Here is a 23,157-nt window from a genome sequence, read left to right as displayed (position 1 = left end):
GACAAGCAGAGTATTGTCCTTGGCCTGAATCAGAAGCTTCAGGACAAATAACGGAGGAGTCACACCGCCTTGGCCATAGTGAAAAAGTGGTCAGATCTGAAGAGGAGGAACCTGGATCTGATCACTAAGATCAGGGACAAGAAGTGCTCTGGTACATTACAGAGTGTTGGTGAGAGAAACAAATGTAATGTATATATACAGTTATGAAAATAAGTATTTCATCCCTTTACAAATTATTACTTAGTACTCTTTTTGTGATGTAAGGTGAAAAAATGGCTTTTTTAACAAAGAAATTTTGTGACAGAATTTTCCTACTGTCCTGAAATATCATTAAGGGGTGAATTTGCATTGGTTATGAGTTCTAAGTTGTTTGACTACATTCTCTACATTGTGTGATTACAGGAGCTCCACTTCCCTCTGTAAGACAGAGGAGAGCAAAAGAGGAAGTGGGGGAGTTGGAGGAGGAGGAGGATGACGAGGGAGAGGAGGCAGGACCCTCCCATCGGTCACCTGCTTCATCACCATCTGAAGTGGGGGAGAATGTCAAGGTGGTGGCTGAAGAGTAGCTACCCCCCCCCCCCCCCAGCTCCTGATGAGGAATCGGAGGAGGAGGAAGTTGCCTAATGCATTATAATTTTGTATCCATAAGATGTACAGAAAAATAATGGGCAACAATGAAGGGAAAAACACACAATACAGTAATTTAATACAATAACACTAGACACTAATTTATTTCATCTACATAAAAACCATTAAATACACTAATAAATCACATTATACTCTACATACCGTATTTATCGGGGTATACCACGCACCGGCCTATAACACGCACCCTCATTTTACCAAGGATATTTGGGTAAAAAAAGTTTTTACCATATCCATGGTAAAATGAGGGTGCGTGTGTGCGCGTGTATACCCCGATACACCCCCAGGAAAGGCAGGGGGAGAGAGGCCATTGCTGCCGGCTTCTCTCCCCCTGCCTTTCCTGGGGTCTAGAGCCCTGCTGCCGGCCCTTCTCTCCCCCTGGCTATCGGCGCCGCTGCCCGTTCTGTTCCTCTGACTATCGGTGCCGGCGCCCCATTGCCGGCGCCGATAGCCAAGGGGAGAGAAGCGGTGCCGACAGCCAGGGGGAGAGAAGGGGCAACGACGCAGGGGACGCACACCGGAGGCCTGAAGCAGCGCGGACCCGACCCCGGCAACAGGTAATTATGCAACCGGAGATGGGGGGAGGCAACGGGGCAGCGGCGCCAGCAATGGGCGCCGCTTCTCTCCCCCTGGCTATCGGTGCCGGCAATGGAGCGCCGGCACCGATAGTCAGGGGGACAGAACGGGCAGCGGCGCCGATAGCCAGGGGGAGAGAAGGGCCGGCAGCAGGGCTCTAGACCCCAGGAAAGGCAGGGGGAGAGAAGCGGGCAGCGACGGCCTCTCTCCCCCTGCCTTTCCTGGGGGTGTATCGGCGCATAACATGCACATAGACTTTAGGCTAAAAATTTTAGCCTAAAAAGTGCGTGTTATACGCCGATAAATACGGTAGCTATCACAAACTAACCAACTAAATAACATTAAACTATACTGAACTAACACTAACTAACCAACTAAATAAGTCTAGAGATGAACAAACTTTTTCATTTCATTCAGCTGATTCGCCAAATATTCTGAATAAATTCGGTTTGATCCTTATCAGGCTTGAGGTGGCAGCAGCATGAGTAGACCATATAGTGGCAGAATGACTCAGCTTGGAGGTGACAGCAGAATGATTAGAGCATATAGTGGCAGAATGACACAGGCTTTAGGTGGCAGCAGCATGAGTAGACCCTATAGTGGCTGAATGACATGGACTTTAGGTGGCAGCAGCATGAGTACACCATATAATGGCAGAATCATGGTGGCAGAAGCATTAGGAGACCATATAGTGGCAGAATCACTTAGCCTGGAGGTGGCAGCAGCAGTAGGAGACTACATAGTGGCAGAATCACTCTGGCTTGAGGTAGCAGCAGCAGTATGAGACCATATAGTGGCAGAATCACTCAGGCTTGAGGTGGCAGCAGCATTAGGAGACCATATAGTGGAAGAATCACTCAGCCTGGAGGTGACAGCAGAATAAGTAGACATATAGTGGCAAAATGACATGGGCTTTAGGTGGCAGCAGCATGAGTAGACCATATAGTGGCAGAATCACTCAGGCTTGAGGTGGCAGCAGCAGTAGGAGACCATATAGTGGCAGAATCACTCAGGCTTGAGGTGGCAGCAGCAGTTGGAGACCATATAGTGGCTGAATGATTCAGCCTGGAGGTGACAGCAGCATGAGTAAACCATATAATGGCAGAATGACACAGGCTTGAGGTATTTATGGCCTTTAACAAAAACTGGGCCCTATGACTTTAACAGGAAAAAAAACGTAAAAGCGCGTATATTACACTTAGATAAGATAAATAAAACAAAAGAACAAAACCGCAAGGACATCACCAGAGTTACTGATGCATGATTGTGGTATGATAATAAAATATATAAAAATATGAGGAGACCGTGTTTCAAATTCTGAATAGCAGTTATTTATAATAAAAAAGTAAAAACTGTAGATACACACTATTACTGCAATTATAATGTATATTATAGGCATAAAATATATATGCTGGATCAAGGGGGGGAGAGATTTAAAGTTCCCATTGAATATCAGTTAATCCGGCATCTACTACTCCAGCACAGGTGGCAGGAGATGGTTAAAAGTCCGTGGTTATCGGCTTGGTTATCGGCTTGGGCACCCTGTAGAGTTAATATCTTGTACTGCCCCCTTTGGCAAGTATCACAGCTTGTAAACGCTTTTTGTAGCCAGCCAAGAGTCTTTCAATTCTTGTTTGAGGTATCTTTGCCCATTCTTCCTTACAAGAGTCTTCCAGTTCTTTGAGATTTCTGGGCTTTCTGTCACACACTGCTCTTTTAAGGTCTATCCATAGATTTTCAATTATGTTGAGGTCAGGAGATTGTGAAGGCCATGGCAAAACCTTCAGTTTACACCTCTTGATGTAATCCCCGTGGATTTTGTGGTGTGTTTAGGATCATTATCCATTTGAAGAAGCCATCCTCTCTTTAACTTCAGCTTTTTCCCAGATGGCATCAAGTTAGCATTCAAAATCTGCTGAAATTTTATTGAATCCATTTTTCCTTCTACTCGTGAGATGTTCCCTGTGCCACTGGCTGCATTACAACCCCAAAGCATGATTGATCCACCCCCATGCTTAACAGTTGGACAGAGGTTCTTTTCATTAAATTCTGTTCCCCTTCTCCTCCAAACGTACCTTTGCTCATTCTGGCCAAAAAGTTCAATTTTAACCTTATCGGTCCACAGAACTTGTTTCATCAGGCATCAGGCTTGTCTATATGTTCATTTGCAAAGTTCAAACGCTGATTTTTGTGGATGAGGATGTAGAAGAGGTTTTCTTCTGATGACTCTTCCATGAAGACCATATATGTACAAGTATCTCTTTATAGTGGAATAGTGTACCACAACTCCAGTGTCTGCCAGATCTTTCCGGAGGGATTGTGCAGTCAAACATGGGTTTTGAATAGTTTTTCTCACAATCTTGCAAGCTGTTCTGTCTAATATTTTGCTTGGTCTTCCAGATCTTGCTTTAACTTCCACTGTTCCTGATGACTGCCATTTCTTAATTACATTCCGAACAGAGGATATTGACATCTGAAAACTTTTTGCTATCTTCTTATGGCCTTCTCCAGCTTTGTGAGCGTCAACTATTTTCAGTTTCAGATTTCTAGACAACTACTTAGAAGAACCCATGGTGCTTGTTACGCCTAGCGCTCCGGGTCCCCGCTCCTCCCCGGAGCGCTCACGGCGCCTTTCTCCCTGCAGCTCCCCGGTCAGCGCTGACCGGGAGCGCTGCCCTGTCATGGCCGTTGGGGATGCGATTCGCACAGCGGGACGCGCCCGCTCGCGAATCGCATCCCAGGTCACTTACCCGTTCCCGTCTCCTGCGGTCATGTGCTGGCGCGCGCGGCTCCGCTCTCTAGGGCGCGCGCGCGCCAGCTCCCTGAGACTTAAAGGGCCAGTGCACCAATGATTGGTGCCTGGCCCAATTAGCTTAATTGGTTCCCATCTGTTTCCTGGCTATATCTAGTCTACTCCCTTGCACTTCCTTGCCGGATCTTGTTGCCCTAGAGCCTAGTGAAAGCGTTTTTGTGTGTTTATACCCTGTGTACCAGAACTTTGCTATCTCCCCTGACTACGAACCTTGCCGCCTGCCCCCGACCTTCTGCTACGTCCGACTTTGCTTCTGCCTACTCCCTTGTACCTCGCCTATCTTCAGCAGCCAGAGAGGTGAGCCGTTGCTAGTGGATACGACCTGGTCACTACCGCCGCAGCAAGACCATCCCGCTTTGCGGCGGGCTCTGGTGAAAACCTGTAGTGTCTTAGAACCGGTCCACTAGCACGGTCCTCGCTATCCCTCTCTGGCACAGAGGATCCACCTCCTGCCAGCCGGCAGCGTGACAGTAGATCCGGCCATGGATCCCGCTGAAGTTCCTCTGCCTGTTGTCGCCGACCTCCCCACACTGGTCGCCCAGCAAGCCCGACAGATTGCCCAACAAGATCACCAGCTGTCGTACTTGACCACCATGACTCAGCAACTCCAGTCTCAGCTACAGCAGATTCAGTCTCAGCTACAGCAGCAGCAACCATCTCCTCCGCCAGCTCCTGCACCTCTTCCGCAGCGAGTGGCCACTCCTAGCCTCCGCCTGTCTTTGCCGGACAAATTTAATGGGGACTCTAAGTTTTGCCGTGGCTTTCTTTCCCAATGTTCCCTGCATCTGGAGATGATGTCGGATCAGTTTCCTACTGAAAGGTCTAAGGTGGCTTTCGTAGTCAGCCTTCTGTCTGGAAAAGCCCTGTCATGGGCCACACCGCTCTGGGACCGTGATGACCCCGTCACTGCCTCTGTACACTCCTTCTTCTCGGAAATTCGAAGTGTCTTTGAGGAACCTGCCCGAGCCTCTTCTGCTGAGACTGCCCTGCTGAACCTGGTCCAGGGTAATTCCTCCGTTGGCGAGTACGCCATACAATTCCGTACTCTTGCTTCTGAACTTTCCTGGAATAATGAGGCTCTCTGCGCGACCTTTAAAAAAGGCCTATCCAGCAACATTAAAGATGTTCTGGCCGCACGAGAGACTCCTGCTAGCCTGCATGAACTCATTCATCTAGCCACTCGCATTGACATGCGTTTTTCTGAGAGGCATCAAGAGCTCCGCCAGGAAAAAGACTTAGATCTCTGGCCACCTCTCCCACAGTCTCCACTGCAATCTGCGCCTAGGCCTCCCGCCGAGGAGGCCATGCAAGTGGATCGGTCTCGCCTGACCCTGGAAGAGAGGAATCGCCGTAAGGAAGAGAATCTTTGTTTGTACTGTGCCAGTACTGAACATTTTCTGGTGGATTGCCCAATCCGTCCTCCACGTCTGGGAAACGCACGCTCACACTCAGCTCTCGTGGGTGTGGCGTCTCTTGATGCCAAGTCGGCTTCTCCACGTCTCACGGTACCTGTTCGGATTTCCACTTCAGCCAGCTCTCCCCTCTCAGCCGTGGCCTGTCTGGACTCTGGAGCTTCTGGGAATTTTATTCGGGAGTCCTTTGTGAATAAATTCCATATTCCGGTGACCCGTCTTGTCAAGCCACTCCGCATCTCCGCGGTCAACGGAGCCAGGTTGGACTGTACCATACGTTTCCGCACGGAGCCCCTTCTTATGAGCATCGGATCTCATCACGAGAGGATTGAACTTTTGGTCCTCCCCAATTGCACCTCGGAAATTCTCCTTGGACTTCCCTGGCTTCAACTTCATTCCCCAACCCTGGATTGGTCCACTGGGGAGATCAAGAGTTGGGGGTCCTCTTGTGCCAAGAACTGTCTAAAACCGGTTCCCAGTAACCCTTGCCGTAACTCTGTGGTTCCTCCTGTATCCGGTCCCCCTAAGGTCATTAAGGACTCTGCCTGCCACAGGAAATGCCCCTCCCCCCCTCCCAGGCAAGCTTCTGTGTCCCCTCATGGCCCTCGTCCTGGTGTCACACTGCCCCGTGCCAGGTCTCGCCCTCTGCCCTCTCTCCCCATTCCTACTCCTGCGGTTCTGCCTGCCGTTGAGGAATCCCTCCTTCCTTTCCCGGTGTCCTCATCCCAGGGGAGGCAGTTACCCGATAAAGAGAAGGGGAGACCTAAGGGGGGGGGTACTGTTACGCCTAGCGCTCCGGGTCCCCGCTCCTCCCCGGAGCGCTCACGGCGCCTTTCTCCCTGCAGCTCCCCGGTCAGCGCTGACCGGGAGCGCTGCCCTGTCATGGCCGTTGGGGATGCGATTCGCACAGCGGGACGCGCCCGCTCGCGAATCGCATCCCAGGTCACTTACCCGTTCCCGTCTCCTGCGGTCATGTGCTGGCGCGCGCGGCTCCGCTCTCTAGGGCGCGCGCGCGCCAGCTCCCTGAGACTTAAAGGGCCAGTGCACCAATGATTGGTGCCTGGCCCAATTAGCTTAATTGGTTCCCATCTGTTTCCTGGCTATATCTAGTCTACTCCCTTGCACTTCCTTGCCGGATCTTGTTGCCCTAGAGCCTAGTGAAAGCGTTTTTGTGTGTTTATACCCTGTGTACCAGAACTTTGCTATCTCCCCTGACTACGAACCTTGCCGCCTGCCCCCGACCTTCTGCTACGTCCGACTTTGCTTCTGCCTACTCCCTTGTACCTCGCCTATCTTCAGCAGCCAGAGAGGTGAGCCGTTGCTAGTGGATACGACCTGGTCACTACCGCCGCAGCAAGACCATCCCGCTTTGCGGCGGGCTCTGGTGAAAACCTGTAGTGTCTTAGAACCGGTCCACTAGCACGGTCCTCGCTATCCCTCTCTGGCACAGAGGATCCACCTCCTGCCAGCCGGCATCGTGACAGTGCTGATTGTTGGGGCAAGGTCAGAAGAGTCTGGGCATTTAAAACCTTTGAGATTGACATCATCTGGTCTTCCCAGATGATGATTGAGAACAATCCATGACATTGGCAGGTCTCAGCTTTGCAAAGGGGGCAGTGCATGCTATAAATTCTGCAGGGTGCCCAAACTTTTGCAGACGCCATTTTTTTGTTTTCTGTTATTTTGAAAGTGTAAATGATGGAAATAAAATCTAACTTTTATTGACCTATTATAACAATGTCTAATCTGTAATTTGATGCCTTTTGGAGATTTTTCCATCTTTCCTTGGCTTCTTTATGCACATTAATACACATTTTTACCTGGGGTGCCCAAACTTTTGATCCCCACTGTACACACATAAATAAATTAAATAAATATTTAAAAAACAACGGTTTTATTGGAGGGAGAGCCAAGGAGAGGGATTGACAAGGGACCCTTCAGCGCCCAGAACCAGATGCGGGGGCCAAGAAGTCGCCGCCGATCCAGGACTCATTTTAATGAATGTGAGTCTGTCCACGGAGTCTGTGGACAGACGGGTCTGCTTATCTGTGACCATCCCATCTGCCGCGCTGAATGTCCCCTCAGATAGTACACTGGAGGGGGGGCAGGACAGTAACTCCAGTGCATACTGAGCAAGCTCGCAGCAGGTGTCCAGCTTGGCAACCCAGTACTCCATGGGGTTGTCGGTGCTCATGCTGTAGCACCAACGGACCCCATGTAGTCTACCACCATGCGGGCCAGCTGCTGGTGGTGACTGCTGCTGCTGCTGCTGCTGCTACTGGGTTGCGCAGGCTGGTAGAACAGCCTCATCTCACCCATAAGGTCACCTGCTCGGCTGGTGCTGTTGGCTGCAGCCATCTTCTGAGTGACATGGGCGGTGAGAACTGGAGGCCGGGGAGTTTCTTGCTCCAACCGGCTGATGAGACATTACTGCAGTTCATACATCCGGTCCTGCCTCCGGCTGGCTGGGATTACCTTCTCCAGTTTCTCCTTGCAGCGGGGGTCTAAAAGGGTGGCCAACCAATACTCATCCCTCACCTTAATGTCAATGATCCGGGGGTCCCTCCTGAGGCATCGCAGCATGTGGGCAGCCATGGGGAAGAGGACAGCCCGCTGTGACTCTTCATGATTGCTAAGGAGCATGACCTCTTGTTCCTCCTGCTGCTGTTGCTGCTGCTTCCGGTTGGAGCTGCCCCACCCCCGGACTAACGGTGCCCCCAGCACCAGCTCTTCCTCCTGACCAGGCCCAGACTCCTGGATGTCAACAGACTCTTCCTCCTCCTCCTCCTCCTCTTGCTCCACAAAAGCACTCTCCCCAGCCTCGAGCAGGCGATCTAGTGCTCTGTCAAGCAGGAACACTATGGGGAGCATGTCATTGAGGCCGACATGCTCCCCACTGAACATCTTGGTCGCCTGCTCAAATGGGGCCAACATGTGGCAGACCTGCAGTATCTGCTCCCACTATGCATTAGTGATTTAGGGGAGTTGGTGTGATGGCCTGGAGTGCCTTGTTCAAGCAGGTACTCCTTCACCGCTCTTCGCTGCTCCCACAACCTAGTTCCCCCACATTAGGTTGCCAGTATAGTTCCCCCACATTAGGTTGTAGTCCCCCCACATTAGGTTGGCAGTATAGTTCCCCCACATTAGGTTGGCAGTATAGTTCCCCCACATTAGGTTGGCAGTATAATTCCCCCACATTAGGTTGGCAGTGTAGTTCCCCCACATTAGGTTGTAGTTCCCCCAAATTAGGTTGTAGTTCCCCCACATTAGATTGGCAGCACAGTTCCCCCACATTAGGCTGGCAGTATAAGTCTCCCCCCCCCCCATTAGGTTGTAGTTCCTCCACATTCGGTTGGCAGTATAGTTCTCCCACATTAGGTTGTAGCGCCCCCAAATTAGGTTGGCAGTATAGTTCCTTCACATTAAGTTGTCAGTATATTCCCCCACATTCAGTGGCAGTATAAGTCACCCCGCATTAGGTTGGCAGAATAGTTCCCCCACAATCGGTTGGCAGTATAGTTCCCCCACATTAGGTTGGCAGTATAGTTCCCCACATTAGATGCAATATAGCTCCCCACATTAGGTGCGGTATAGTTCCCCACATTAGGTGCAGTATAGTTGCCCCACATTAGGTGCAGTATAGTTCCCCCACATTAGGTGCAGTATAGTTCCCCCACATTAGGTGCAGTATAGTTCCCCACATTAGGTTGTAGTTCCCCCACATTAGACGCAGTATACAGTAGTTCCCCGACATTAGGTGTAGTATAGTTCCCCACATTAGGTTGATAGTATGGTTCCCCCACATTATGTGCAGTATAGTTCCCCCACATTAGGTGCAGTATAGTTCCCCACATTAGGTTGTAGTTCCCCCACATTAGGTGCAATATAGTTCCCCCACATTAGGTGCAGTACAGTTCCTCCACATTAGGTGCAGTATAGCTCATCCACAGACATATAGCCTTCAGCCATATACCATGTATGGCTGAAAGATGTATGCCTGTGTACTGCCCCACTTCAGTGCTCCGTCCACTGCTCCTCTGGTCAGGGGTCACAATCTACTGCTATGGCCTATAGGCCATAGCAGTAGGTCCATTGACTGGAGGAGCGGTGGTCGGAGCACTGAAGATGAAGTGTAGGTAACTTTTAACATGCGCACGCGCGTCCTCCTCCTTAATGCTCTGATGCTCCACTTCACCGTTCCTATGGGTGCACGCACCGGACGTCAGTGAAGTCCCTGCGTGTGCTACCTCCCGGCAGCCCCTGCATTTGTAAAGTTAACACGGGGCCGCAGAAAGGTAGCCAGGACATCCTTGTGTCCCGAAAAGATCTTTCGGGACACAGGAATGTCCCGAATGTGACGGGGCCCCCTGCGGGCTGCCCAATTGCAGATTCCCCCTGGATCCACCACTGAGCAGCCCGCAGGCGGCCCCCTGGGGGCCTTGGGAAATTGCCCAGATTCCCCCCCTAATCCCGGCCCTGCTAGAAACTATCTGCTAAGCTAACCTACTCTATATAACGCTATCAATTCCCTAGATGATTTGCTTTGCTTTTAAACAAGTCAAGCTCTAACTCTATACCCTACACTAGAACCTAACTGCTAAGCCAACCTACTCTAACACTATCTAATTGGCTGTATAATTTGCTTTTAAAAAATAACTTGAAAGCGCATAGACAGTATTCAAGCTCCTCTCACTAAAACCACCACAAGAAACAGCAGGGAGCTGCTGCTAGGAGGAATCTTATATAGTGAAGGGGTGGGATACTTTCCTATTGGTTGCTAGGGATGTTGCTAACCTCTGACAACTGTTTTTGCATCATTCTCATTGGCCCACAAGCTAAAAGAAGGGAGGGATCAATATTCGCGAATATTCGTGCTAGTTTCACACAGTAAATAGTATTGGAGCCTTCTTTAGACCACTAGTTGGAAGCAGGGAGGGATGATCAATGTGATGTGTACTGTGAAAAAAAGTTTTTGAATCATCGTAATTGCCAATATATAGCGCAATATTTTCAATTTTCGTGAATTTGCGAAGTTGCGAAATTTGGGCTAAAAATTCACTTTTCAAATATTTGCGCACAACACTAGAGAAGATGTCACCTGTGAGTCAAACCATTGTATAGTCTGCCTCTTTCTCATCAGAGCTGTAGTCACTTGAAAGTTTGTCAGTGAAACTATACCCCAATATGTGGCTCTCCAGCTGTTACAAAACTACAACTCCCATCATGCCTAAAGTGTTCCATGCATGATGGGATTTGCACCTTTGCATCAGCTGAAAAGCCACTTGTAACCAAGGTGATTTCAGACTATGCAGCCCATTTTATTTTGGTGGGAGTCCGACTGCTGGGTCCCCCACCAAAAAAAAATGGGCTGCATAGTCTTATATACACAGGCCTATTTTAGGTCCCACTCTGACCTCGGACAGGACGGTAATTATGCAGCAGCTGCACGCCACCTTTAGAGCTCCAACCACTGCTCCTCTGGTTCAGGGTCCTACTGCTATGGCCCATAGGCCCCGGACAGGAGGAGCAGTGGTCAGAGCACAGAAGCAAGGCAGTACACAGACATACTGCCTCCAGCCATATACGTTATATGGCTTGAGGCAGTGTCACGATGCCGGCTGGCAGGTAGTGGATCCTCTGTGCCAGAGAGGGAAGGCGAGGGCCGCGCTAGTGGACCGGTTCTAAGCCACTACTGGTTTTCACCAGAGCCCGCCGCAAGGCGGGATGGTCTTGCTGCGGCGGTAGTGACCAGGTCGTATCCACTAGCAACGGCTCACCTCTCTGACTGCTGAAGATAGGCGAGGTACAAGGGAGTAGGCAGAAGCAAAGTCGGACGTAGCAGAAGGTCGGGGGCAGGCGGCAAGGTTCATAGTCAGGGGAGATAGCAGAAGTTCTGGTACACAGGCTTTAAACACACAAAACGCTTTCACTAGGCACAAGGGCAACAAGATCCGGCAAGGAAGTGCATGGGAGGAGGATAGATATAGTCAGGGACCAGGTGGAAGCCAATTAAGCTAATTGGGCCAGGCACCAATCATTGGTGCACTGGCCCTTTAAGTCTCAGGGAGCTGGCGCGCGCGCGCCCTAGAGAGCGGAGCCGCGCGCGCCAGCACATGACAGCAGGGTACGGGAACGGGTAAGTGACCTGGGATGCGATTCGCGAGCGGGCGCGTCCCGCTGTGCGAATCGCATCCCCAACGGCCATGACAGAGCAGCGCTCCCGGTCAGCGGGACTGACCGGGGAGCTGCAGGGAGAAAGACGCCGTGAGCGCTCCGGGGAGGAGCGGGGGCCCGGAGCGCTAGGCGTAACAGTACCCCCCCCCTTAGGTCTCCCCTTCTCTTTATCCGGTAACTGCCTCCCCTGGGATGAGGACACCGGGAAAGGATGGAGGGATTCCTCAACGGCAGGCAGAACAGCAGGAGTAGGAATGGGGAGAGAGGGCAGAGGGCGAGACCTGGCACGGGGCAGTGTGACACCAGGACGAGGGCCATGAGGGGACACAGGGGCTTGCCTGATGGGACTGGGAGGGGGGGAGAGGCATTTCCTGTGGCAGGCAGAGTCCTTAATGACCTTAGGGGGACCGGATACAGGAGGAACCACAGGGTCACGGCAGGGAGTACTGGGAACCGGTTGAAGGCAGTCCTTGGAACAAGAGGGACCCCAACTCTTGATCTCCCCAGTGGGCCAATCCAGGGTTGGGGAATGGTGTTGAAGCCAGGGTAGTCCAAGGAGAACTTCAGAAGTGCAATTAGGAAGGACAAAAAATACAATTTCCTCGTGATGAGGTCCGATGCACATTAGGAGGGGCTCCGTGCGGAAACGCACGGTGCAATCCAACCTGGCTCCGTTGACCGCGGAAATGTGGAGTGGCTTGACAAGACGGGTCACCGGAATGCGGAATTTATTCACTAAGGACTCCCGAATAAAATTCCCAGAAGCTCCAGAGTCCAGGCAGGCCACGGCTGAGAGGGAAGAGCTGGCTGAAGTAGAAATCCGAACAGGCACCGTGAGACGTGGAGAAGCCGACTTAGCATCAAGAGACGCCACACCCACGAGAGCTGGGTGCGAGCGTGCGTTTCCCAGACGTGGAGGACGGATTGGGCAATCCACCAAAAAATGTTCAGTACTGGCACAGTACAGACAAAGATTCTCTTCCTTACGGCGATTCCTCTCTTCCAGGGTCAGGCGAGACCGATCCACTTGCATGGCCTCCTCGGCGGGAGGCCTAGGCGCAGATTGCAGTGGAGACTGTGGGAGAGGTGTCCAGAGATCTAAGTCTTTTTCCTGGCGGAGCTCTTGATGCCTCTCAGAAAAACGCATGTCAATGCGAGTGGCTAGATGAATGAGTTCATGCAGGTTAGCAGGAGTCTCTCGTGCGGCCAGAACATCTTTAATGTTGCTGGATAGGCCTTTTTTAAAGGTCGCGCAGAGAGCCTCATTATTCCAGGATAGTTCAGAAGCAAGAGTACGGAATTGTATGGCGTACTCGCCAACGGAGGAATTACCCTGGACCAGGTTCAGCAGGGCAGTCTCAGCAGAAGAGGCTCGGGCAGGTTCCTCAAAGACACTTCGAATTTCCGAGAAGAAGGAGTGTACAGAGGCAGTGACGGGGTCATTGCGGTCCCAGAGCGGTGTGGCCCATGACAGGGCTTTTCCAGACAGAAGGCTGACTACGAAAGCCACCTTAGACCTTTCAGTAGGAAACTGATCCGACATCATCTCCAAGTGCAGGGAACATTGCGAAAGAAAGCCACGGCAAAACTTAGAGTCCCCATTAAATTTGTCCGGCAAGGACAGGCGGAGGCTAGGAGTGGCCACTCGCTGCGGAAGGGGTGCAGGAGCTGGCGGAGGAGATGGTTGTTGCTGCTGTAGCTGTGACTGTACTTGCTGTAGTTGTGACTGGAGTTGCTGTGTCATGGTGGTCAAGTACGACAGCTGGTGATCTTGTTGGGCGATCTGACGAGCTTGCTGGGCGACCAGCGTAGGGAGGTCAGCGACAACTGGCAGAGGAACTTCAGCGGGATCCATGGCCGGATCTACTGTCACGATGCCGGCTGGCAGGTAGTGGATCCTCTGTGCCAGAGAGGGAAGGCGAGGGCCGCGCTAGTGGACCGGTTCTAAGCCACTACTGGTTTTCACCAGAGCCCGCCGCAAGGCGGGATGGTCTTGCTGCGGCGGTAGTGACCAGGTCGTATCCACTAGCAACGGCTCACCTCTCTGACTGCTGAAGATAGGCGAGGTACAAGGGAGTAGGCAGAAGCAAAGTCGGACGTAGCAGAAGGTCGGGGGCAGGCGGCAAGGTTCGTAGTCAGGGGAGATAGCAGAAGTTCTGGTACACAGGCTTTAAACACACAAAACGCTTTCACTAGGCACAAGGGCAACAAGATCCGGCAAGGAAGTGCATGGGAGGAGGATAGATATAGTCAGGGACCAGGTGGAAGCCAATTAAGCTAATTGGGCCAGGCACCAATCATTGGTGCACTGGCCCTTTAAGTCTCAGGGAGCTGGCGCGCGCGCGCCCTAGAGAGCGGAGCCGCGCGCGCCAGCACATGACAGCAGGGGACGGGAACGGGTAAGTGACCTGGGATGCGATTCGCGAGCGGGCGCGTCCCGCTGTGCGAATCGCATCCCCAACGGCCATGACAGAGCAGCGCTCCCGGTCAGCGGGACTGACCGGGGAGCTGCAGGGAGAAAGACGCCGTGAGCGCTCCGGGGAGGAGCGGGGGCCCGGAGCGCTAGGCGTAACAGGCAGTATGTCTGTGGGAGCACTGAGGGCTTACAGGGTATGTTCACACTGAGGAATTGGAGAGGAATTTCCACGAGTAATTCTGCTTGCTTTTTCCTCTCCAATTCATTCAGCAGTGAAAACCCCATAGAGTTGTACAGAATTTCTGCCCCTCAGTTCACACTGAGGAATTTCCTCAAGCAGAATTCTGACGAGAAAGTCTGTTCCGCTTGAAGAAAGAACATGTTCTTTCTTTCAGGCGGAATCAGTGTCGTTCTCCCAGATTAATGTTATTATTTTTTTTTTTGAGTCAGAAGCATTTCCACGCGGAATTCGCACGGAATATCTGCATGAAAAAAAAAAATTATTATGAATAGAAATACTTGATACTCCTCCTCCGCATGAAACCTACATTTCCTGCTGATTTCCGCGTGATTTCCGTGCCAATTCCGCACCAATTCCGCGCTAAATCGCTGCTAATTCTGAGCGGAAAAAAAACTGTTCCTCAGTGTGAACATACCCTAAGGGTATACTTTAAAGAAAAACTGTTTTATAGACATTAAACTGTTTCATAGACATTTATAGACGTTTTAAAATACATACACAAAGTGGCTACATACTATAATTTGGTAAGTCACAGCAATTACCCTTTTTCTTTATAAACCAGAAGACAACATCCATATCACTAAATCAATCCTGCCATAATAGGCCACCCCTTGAGGAAGGACATCCGAAACAGCGTAGGGGTTCAGAGGCGGGTGGACTACTACACCTATTATGGGTAAGATCTGTATATTGAATTTTAGTCATTGGCACTAATGATGAATGATGTAATTTCTCTATCTACTACTGGTACTGTGTGTGCATACATTCATGTGAGCCTGTAATGACAAGATTGATTTAGTGATATGGATGTTGCCTTATGGTTTTTTCCATCCCTACTGTATCTTTTTTTCTATTTTTTTTTTTAATGGTACCCTACGAAATGTTGTTAAAAAGGGTATCTCCGTCCATTTCTTGGATCACTAAAGTCCAAAAAAGAATAAAAACCGCCAGCAAAAATACCAAAGTTCAAACCCACATAGCGTTTTTCTTGTCTAGACTTCTAAGGGAGAAAAATACCACGATTTCAGGGAAAAAAAATAGGCTCAGTGTGCTGCGATTTCTAAAAACTTCCAAGGAACAGGAAAACACCAAAAAGGAGGGGAAAAAACGCCAAAAGAATTTAAAAAACGCTAAACTGAAAAACGCAAAGTGGAAAAGGAATTTTGTGATTTCTCATTGATTTGCAGTTAACATCTGGCTGCAGCTTCTGTCCACTGGAAAAAACGCCATGGGGCCATTTTGGTGTTTTTTTTTTTGAGTAAAACGCCCCCCAAAAAAAAACAAAGTAGAAACTTAGCCTTAAGGGATTAAAGGGGTGCTTCAGCAGAAAACAATTTTATTTAAATCAACTGGTGCCAGAAAGTTAAACAGATTTGTAAATCACTTCTATTAAAAATCCTTATTCTTCCAGTACTTATCAGCTGCTGTATGTGTGGTGTCCCGGCACCGTATTTCATACTGCGCCTTAGTTATTAGTCCCCAAAGTTAGAGTCCCTAGGACTGTCGGGGTTCGCTTCCCTAATTAACCCCTAGTCACCCCTTAGTAACTTGATATTTAAAAATATTATCTATATAAATATATATATATGGTGTTACTCACTTGTTTTAGCGTCGAAGGACCTGCGGGTCATGTTCACAGAACTCTATGGTTTGCTAAAGGACCTTTGGTGGTTCTAGTCAGGTGTTCACCCACAATCCATTGTAACGGTGAGTGTGTTAGACATAACCTTTTTGGGGCTAAACAAAGTACAGGCAGACAGTCTGTTGTTTCACTGAACGCTGCAACAGGAACAGGAACTCTTTTATTACTTATGAGGCATAGACAAAACATGAACTCACAAACGTAACACTGCCATCTAGTGATCATACAATGTAGTAGGCACACAGCAATGACATACAGTGGTTGTTGCTCATTAAATACAAACCTTGTATGCTAACACCCCCACTCAACAACCACTGTATGTCATTGCTGTGTGTGCCTACTACATTGTATGACCACTAGATGGCAGTGTTACGTTTGTGAGTTCATGTTTTGTCTATGCCTCATAAGTAATAAAAGAGTTCCTGCTCCTGTTGCAGCGTTCAGTGAAACAACAGACTGTCTGCCTATACTTTGTTTAGCCCCAAAAAGGTTATGTCTAACAGGTTATGGGCCCAGGACATGTTACAGAAGCCCAGGATATAATACAGATTACCCCTGGATATAGCCAGATACAGTGAGCTAGAGCAATTGAGTGCAGGAGACAGCAACAGAAAGGCAAACAGCAGAAATGGCTGCTGCCATCCCCTCAGCAAAGTTCTCCATTGCAAATCTGACAAATCAGAACTACCAATCTTGGAAATACAAGATGAAAATGCTGCTTATAAGAGAAGGTACGTGGAAATGTATAAATGAACCAAGACCTGCACAGCCCACAGAGGAGTGGTTAGACAGAGATCAGAAAGCGCAGAGCACAATCTCCCGGACCTTAGAGATGGTGGAGAGACTGCGAGGGATTGGAGAAGAGATAAAAGATTTCCATGTAGCAGCGCTATTATTACGTGGACTTCCTGAAAGTTATGAGACACTTGTCACAGCACTAGATGCACGTCCAGATGATGATCTGACACTGGAATATGTTGAAGGCAAGCTTGCGGATGAATACAAGCCTAAAACTGAAAGCACGAGTAATGTGAGAGTGTGTTCAGAGACGGCTTTAAAGACAAAATACAAAAATAAACACAGTAACGTGCAGCTAGAAAAGCGGGGATGCTTTGTGTGCAAGAAACCAGGACACCTAAAAGCAGATTGTAGAATCTGGAAAGCTAGAATGCCAAACAAAGTGTATTGCAACAAGCTAAGAATGTCATAGAAACAAAGGAGTATGCATTCGGATCCAAAAATAGTGTTACCTCTGTGCAAGCATGGTGTGTGGACTCAGGTGCTACAAGTCACATGACAGATGACCGAAGTTTCTTCGCTCAGCTTGATGAAAGCAAAACAGAAGGGATAACTACAGCTAATGGACAATTCATGAAATCAGTGGGAATAGGAAATGGCTTTCTATGCTGTCCTATCTTTCCAGATATCACTAAAAAGATCCATATGAGGAATGTTCTGTATGTGCCAGTGTTACGCCTAGCGCTCCGGGTCCCCGCTCCTCCCCGGAGCGCTCACGGCGTCTTTCTCCCTGCAGCTCCCCGGTCAGTCCCGCTGACCGGGAGCGCTGCACTGTCATGGCCGTCGGGGATGCGATTCGCACAGCGGGACGCGCCCGCTCGCGAGTCGCATCCCAGGTCACTTACCCGTCCCGGTCCCCTGCTGTCATGTGCTGGCGCGCGCGGCTCCGCTCTCTAGGGCGCGCGTGCGCCAGCTCTCTGCGACTTAAAGGGCCAGTGCACCAATGATTGGTGCCTGGCCCAATTAGCTTAATTGGCTCCCACCTGCTCCCTGGCTATATCTGATCTCCTTCCTTGCACTCCCTTGCCGGATCTTGTTGCCTTGTGCCAGTGAAAGCGTTTAGTGTTGTCCAAGCCTGTGTTACCTGAACCCTTGCTATCCATCTTGACTACGAACCTTGCTGCCTGCCCCCGACCTTCTGCTACGTCTGACCTTGCCTCTGCCTAGTCCTTCTGTCCCACGCCTTCTCAGCAGTCAGCGAGGTTGAGCCGTTGCTAGTGGATACGACCTGGTTGCTACTGCCGCAGCAAGACCATCCCGCTTTGCGGCGGGCTCTGGTGAACACCAGTAGCCTCTTAGAACCGGTCCACCAGCACGGTCCACGCCAATCCCTCGCTGACACAGAGGATCCACTACCTGTAAGCCGAATCGTGACAGTAGATCCGGCCATGGATCCCGCTGAGGTGCCGCTGCCAAGTCTCGCTGACCTTCCCACGGTGGTCGCTCAGCAATCGCAGCAGATTGCCCAACAAGGACAGCAGCTGTCGCAGTTGACCGCCATGTTACAGCAACTTCTGCCTCTGCTACAGCAGCAACCATCTCCTCCGCCAGCTCCTGCACCTCCTCCGCAGCGAGTGGCCGCTCCTAGTCTTCGCTTGTCCCTGCCGGACAAATTTGATGGGGACTCTAAACTCTGCCGTGGATTTTTGTCTCAGTGTTCCCTGCATATGGAGATGTTGTCGGACTTGTTTCCTACAGAACGGTCTAAGGTGGCGTTCGTAGTAAGCCTTCTTTCAGGAAAGGCCTTGTCTTGGGCCACACCGCTCTGGGACCGCAATGATCCTGCCACAGCCACAGTCCAGGCCTTCTTCGCTGAAGTCCGGAGTGTCTTCGAGGAGCCAGCCCGAGCTTCTTCTGCCGAGACTGCCCTGTTGAACCTGGTCCAGGGTAATTCTTCAGTGGGCGAGTACGCCATCCAATTTCGTACTCTTGCTTCCGAGTTATCATGGAATAACGAGGCTCTCTGCGCGACCTTTAAAAAAGGCCTATCCAGTCGCATCAAGGATGTGCTGGCCGCACGAGAGGTTCCTGCCAACCTGCAAGAACTGATCCATTTGGCTACCTGCATTGACATGCGTTTTTCTGAGCGACACCAAGAGCTCCGCCAGGAAAAAGACTTAGATCTCTGGGCACCTCTCCCACAGCATCCGTTGCAATCTACGCCTGGGCCTCCCGCCGAGGAGGCCATGCAAGTGGATCGGTCTCGCCTGACCCAGGAAGAGAGGAATCGCCGTAGGGAAGAAAATCTCTGTCTTTACTGTGCCAGTACCGAGCATTTCTTGGTGGATTGCCCTATCCGTCCTCCACGTCTGGGAAACGCACGCACGCACCCAGCTCACGTGGGTGTGGCGTCTCTTGGTTCTAAGTCTGCTTCTTCACGTCTCACGTTGCCCGTGCGGATTTCTCCTTCAGCCAACTCCTCCCTCTCAGCCGTGGCCTGCTTGGACTCTGGTGCCTCCGGGAATTTTATTTTGGAATCTTTTGTGAATAAATTCCGCATCCCGGTGACCCGTCTCGTCAAGCCGCTCTACATTTCCGCGGTCAATGGAGTCAGACTGGATTGCACTGTGCGTTACCGCACAGAACCCCTCCTGATGTGTATCGGACCCCATCGCGAAGTGATTGAGCTATTCGTTGTCATGTGCTGGCGCGCACGGCTCCGCTCTCTAGGGCGCGCGCGCGCCAGCTCTCTGCGACTTAAAGGGCCAGTGCACCAATGATTGGTGCCTGGCCCAATTAGCTTAATTGGCTCCCACCTGCTCCCTGGCTATATCTGATCTCCTTCCTTGCACTCCCTTGCCGGATCTTGTTGCCTTGTGCCAGTGAAAGCGTTTAGTGTTGTCCAAGCCTGTGTTACCTGAACCCTTGCTATCCATCTTGACTACGAACCTTGCTGCCTGCCCCCGACCTTCTGCTACGTCTGACCTTGCCTCTGCCTAGTCCTTCTGTCCCACGCCTTCTCAGCAGTCAGCGAGGTTGAGCCGTTGCTAGTGGATACGACCTGGTTGCTACTGCCGCAGCAAGACCATCCCGCTTTGCGGCGGGCTCTGGTGAACACCAGTAGCCTCTTAGAACCGGTCCACCAGCACGGTCCACGCCAATCCCTCGCTGACACAGAGGATCCACTACCTGTAAGCCGAATCGTGACAGCCAGATCTTGAAAGCAACCTTTTGTGAGTAAAGAAACTCACTAACCAAGGCAATGTAGTCACATTTCAAGGTGACAGTTGTATCATAACAAAAAGGGATTGCTTGCTTGCAAAGGCTAAAATCATAGATGAACTATATCAGCTGAACTGCAGTGAAATGGTTAAAATAGCCAAAGAGGATAAACATTCAAACTGCATCCACACTTGGCACAGACGATTGGGGCACAGAAATTCTAATACAATAAAGAAAATAGTTGAGAATAACTATGCAAGTGGTATTAAGATTAATCCATGTGATCACATAATGATTTGTACCAGCTGTATTAAAGGGAAAATGGCAAGGATACCTTTTCCCAAGCAGACCAACAGCAAAGCTCAAAAACCTCTGGACTTAATACATTCAGATCTTTGTGGTCCAATGTAAACGATGACTCCAGGAAAGAAAAAGTACTTCCTGACCTTCATTGATGATTACTCCAGATATACCACAGTATTTCTACTTCACAATAAGGATGAAGTGCCAGAGAAATTAGAAGAGTATCTCGCTCAAGTGAATAATATTTTTGGCGGAATGCCCAGAGTACTACGAACAGATAATGGCCCTCATTTACTAAGAGTGGAGTGTAGGTTTCTTTTTGGGTTTTAATTCCCTACAATTTATTTTCCACGGTATTTAATAAGGTTTCCCTACATTTTCCACTTTCCCTACACTTTGCTTTTTTTACACATGTTCTGATCTGTCTGGTTTTCCTCAGCTCAAATCCACCACATTTTATGTGGAAACCTTATTAAATATGTTGGGTTTTTGAGAAAATGTCGGAACACGCCCCTTTTCGGAGACCACGCCCCATTTTCCCGGCGGCCACGACTCTTTTTCGGGTTTTCTTAGCAAAATGGAGAGTTAGTCTGGGTTTCTTCAATTCTGGCGCACATTCTGGCGCAGACAGAATTTCTGGCGCAATGCGACAGAATCTGGCGCACAACCCGACAAAACATGTCAGGTTTGCAATAGTAAATGAGGGCCAATGGCTCAGAATATACAAGTGGTAAAACACAAGCCATTCTCAGGAAGCATGGAATTATGTTCCAGACAACAGTTCCATATAACCCAGAGCAAAATGGAGTTGAAGAGAGAATGAACCGCAAACTGTGTGAAAGTGGGAGGAGCATGCTATTTGATGCTGATTTGCCAACTACATACTGGGGAGAAGCTATCACAACTGCATGTTATCTTCAAAATCGTTTGCCGGGAAAAGCAACAACAAAAACTCCATATAAACTGTGGAGAAAAGGAAACCAGATTTAAGACACATCAGAATTTTTGGAAGTAAAGCCTATGTACACATTCCAAAAGAAAAACGTACAAAATGGGATGCATGTGCAAAAGAAGGTGTACTTGTGGGGTACAGTGAATCTCAAAAAGGATACAGGATTTTACATCAAGACACGAACGAGGTAACAGTCAGCAGAAGTGTGATTATTGAGGAAACTTCTGTGTGCTCAAAGTTTAAACAACAAACTATTCAAACTGAGAAAGAATCAACATCAGTCACTCAAGAAAATAAGGAAAGTGATACAGAAATAGAAATTACTGCAGAAGAATCAAAACCTGACACTGAACCAGAAATACCTTCAGTCAGAAAATCAACCAGAATCAATAAAGGTGTTCCAGCTGAACGTTTATCTTACATTGCTCGCAGAGCTGTTCAAACCGAACCAGGTTCATGGAAAGAAATGCAGAAACTGCCAATGCACGAGAGACAAGTATGGAATAAAGCTGCTGATGAAGAAATTACATCACTCAAAGATCTCCAGACATGGACACTTTCAGAGCTACCTCACGGTAAACATGCCATAGGATGTAAATGGGTGTTTAAAACCAAATGTAACTCTGAAGGGAAAATCTGTCGGTACAAGGCAAGGCTGGTTGCTAAAGGTTACTCACAGAAGTTCGGCTTCTGCTCCAGTTGCTAATCAAAGTACATTCAGAACACTAATGACTGTGGCTGCCATGCGTACAATGATTGTGAAACATCACGATATTAAGACAGCTTTTCTTAATGGTGATATTGAAGAAGAAATTTACATGTCACAGCCAGAAGGATATTTGAAAAAGGGACAAGAGCATCTTGTCTGCAAGTTGAATAAATCTCTTTATGGCCTTAAACAATCAGCTCGAGCATGGAACTTGAAGATTAATCAAGTTCTACTAAATGAAGGATTTACAAGAAGCAAAGCTGATCCGTGCCTATATGCTAAACAATTAGACGGTGAGTGGATGTATCTGCTAATTTATGTAGATGACCTGATCATTGCTCACAAAACAACAATGAAATTTCAAACAAGCACTTTGAAACTAAAGACCTAGGTGAAGTGATGTATTATCTTGGAATTGACATCCAGCGTGAGAAAGATGGAAGTTTCCTGTATAATCAGAGTGCAAAAAAAGAGTCTATTCTTCAGCAATTCAACATGACAGAGGCGAAAGGAGCAAGGACACCTATGGATACAGCCTATCCAAAGTTAGAAGGAAAAGATGATCTTCTCACATCCAATGAACAATACAGACAAGAAGTGGGGGCACTTCTCTACATTGCAACCACTACACGTCCAGACATTGCAGCCAGCATGTCTCTTCTTTGCAGGCGAGTTGATAAACCACGTCAAAGAGACTGGAATGGGATCAAAAGAGTTATGAGATATCTGAAACAGACAAAAGACTTACATTTGAAACTGTCAGCAAGTGGTGATTTAAACCTTGTGGGATATGTGGACTCCGATTGGGCAGGTGATCACAGCACATGCAAATCCACAAGTGGTTACTAATTAAAATTGGGAGACAGTCCTATATCATGGTTCAGAGAAAGAAACAGACTGTCTGCCTGTACTTTGTTTAGCTCCAAAAAGGTTACGTCTAACAGAGTGACAGCTGATATGGACCAATCCAAAACGGCCAGCCCCTGCCCATATAAGGGAGCTGCGCCATTTTGTCGGTCTCTTGTTCCTGTGCTGCCAAGCAAGCAGCATCTCTCTTGGGTTGCTGACTCTGGACGAGGTAGGACCTCCGCAGCTTTCAAGACAATTACTAGGCCAAAGCCTTGCGGCCTAGGCCTGCGCTAGAGACGGATAGTTCTTACAATTCCCTGCTATCTCCGCAAATCTCTGGACCTAATCCAACCCCTAAATCCAGGGGATCTATGCAAATTCAATCCTCCTAATCTTAAGAGAACTTTCCGGTCCTAAGCAACTGTCAGTCACTGCTGTGCTGTCTATATAGACTCTGTTATCTGGA

General features: G+C 49.3%; 1 long non-coding RNA gene across 1 annotated transcript in view; it reads right to left on the bottom strand.

Moving 5' to 3' along the window:
* Nucleotides 1–16,026, bottom strand: part of LOC130296813 (uncharacterized) — a 74,550-nt gene extending 58,524 nt beyond the window's left edge. The window contains exon 1 of the long non-coding RNA XR_008849299.1: nt 15,877–16,026. This is a non-coding gene — a long non-coding RNA (uncharacterized LOC130296813). The remainder of the gene's footprint in view (nt 1–15,876) is intronic.
* Between the last annotated feature and the right edge of the window lie 7,131 nt (nt 16,027–23,157).

The sequence above is a fragment of the Hyla sarda genome, chromosome 12 (genome assembly GCF_029499605.1).
Source record: "Hyla sarda isolate aHylSar1 chromosome 12, aHylSar1.hap1, whole genome shotgun sequence".
In the NCBI taxonomy this organism is placed as follows: Eukaryota; Metazoa; Chordata; class Amphibia; order Anura; family Hylidae; genus Hyla; species Hyla sarda.
Note: the sequence above shows the minus strand (reverse complement) of the source record. Positions and strands in the feature narration are given on the sequence as shown.